The following is a 1,524-nucleotide window of genomic DNA, read 5'->3' as shown; positions in this document are numbered from 1 at the left end:
AAAAAAAAAAAAAAAAAAAAAAAAAAAGACCAAAACAACATGTCACCACCCACCACCCCGTGGAATAAATCAAATCTGCCTAAGAAACGAGAAGAGAAAAGACAGAGAAAATACTGCTCCTGGATCGCTGCAGTTTTCATCCTGAAACAAAAACACTCCTGGCTTCTACCTGCTAGGGGATCAGGCTCTTACCCTGCTCTCTCCTTCCCTCTTTTCCCCCCACCTTAGCATTCCTGTCTCCCAGGCTAGTGTTCCAAGGTCTGCGTGTGGCGGTCTGGCCGAAGCCGCGCTTACCTTGGGCCCGCTGAGCACCGGATCGCTCAAGACCCGGGAAAAGTCTGCGAGAGACGATCGCGGGGAGCGGGAGCAGGCGCGAGTCCGCGAGTCCGGGCGGGCGCAGGGGCGTCCTCGCTCTGCCTCTGTCTCGCTCACTCGGTCTGAGCCATCATGGACTCTGCTCCTTCGCTGAAGATTTCACACCCAAATTTGTTTCCCGATATCCAATCTGCAGCTATACAACAAAAGATTTCTCTTTACCAAGACAGTAGTAATACGTCCCAGGGCAAACCGGATGTGAAATAGGCGGTGACTTCATGCCAGAGAGATTTTATTTTAGAAAGGAAGGTGGTACCAGCCCTGGATCTGGAGACCAATCCGCCCATTTATTATATGCAGCACAATTTAACTTGCACCACTGTGGCCCTAATCTCCTTCTCTCTCGCTGCAGACTCAAATCCAACAATTTGCTGCGAGCATTGCCAGGCTGAGAGACATTCGGGGCTACACTGAGCATATTCTCACACTTGCAATTTCTGCACACCCTATTTTAAGGCGCACCCACTGAAGACACATCTGATCGGTGTGGCTGTCCCACCTTCGGTCAGACGTGTAACCCTGCGTACACAGGAGCGAGCCCAGGCTGTGGGGCAGGAGATGCAGGGTCACACGTGTGGCGAGCGCACGCTCCTGTCCCTCCCTCCCGGCACACACTCCCACACGTATGCCAAGGTCCCCGAGCCCTGCACAGTCACGAATGCTGAGCGACGGCGGGGAAGAGCTCGGGCTGGTAGCGAATTGGCCGCTGGGTTTAGAGCCCTTCGCACTTCCTCGGCTTGCGAGCGCTTTCCCCCCAACCTTAATTTGTAGCTTAGAGGACAAGAAGAACACGCTCCGGAACCGGGTGTTTATCTTCTGAGGTAACCGCGTCAGTTATCATGAAGAAAACACAGACACCTTCACCTCCAAATTGTGCCGGGTTCCTAGCGAGAAATACTTAACTTTGAATCATTCATTCCCATCCTTTCTAGGTTTGAGAGTCACATCTCCGTTTCCGGAATCGTTTCTTTGCCTTGAATTCCATCATTTCTCGGATTAGGAAAATGGGAGAGGGGGAGGAAGAATTTTTAGAAGCAGAACAAAGCCCATGTCCCCTTTTTCCACCCCTCTCTGCCCTCTCCTGTTAGCCTCCTTGGTAGCTCTCCACGCGTACATGATTATACACTCAGGGAAGAGGTGTGTGTGTGT

At 52.0% G+C, this 1,524-nt stretch overlaps 1 protein-coding gene across 1 annotated transcript in view; it reads right to left on the bottom strand.

Annotated features, from left to right (window-relative positions):
- Gabra1 (gamma-aminobutyric acid type A receptor subunit alpha1) overlaps positions 1–967 on the bottom strand; it is a 49,205-nt gene extending 48,238 nt beyond the window's left edge. The window contains exons 1-2 of the mRNA XM_010622244.3: positions 875–967; positions 295–511 (exon numbers count right to left, since the gene is read on the bottom strand). The gene's annotated coding sequence lies outside the window, so the exon portion shown is untranslated. The remainder of the gene's footprint in view (positions 1–294; positions 512–874) is intronic.
- Positions 968–1,524: the final 557 nt, after the last annotated feature.

Source organism: Fukomys damarensis, unplaced genomic scaffold (genome assembly GCF_012274545.1).
Source record: "Fukomys damarensis isolate Sample0158 unplaced genomic scaffold, DMR_v1.0_HiC HiC_scaffold_9, whole genome shotgun sequence".
Classification (NCBI taxonomy): domain Eukaryota; kingdom Metazoa; phylum Chordata; class Mammalia; order Rodentia; family Bathyergidae; genus Fukomys; species Fukomys damarensis.
The sequence above is the reverse complement of the archived record's forward strand: the minus strand, read 5'-3'. Positions and strand labels throughout refer to the sequence as shown.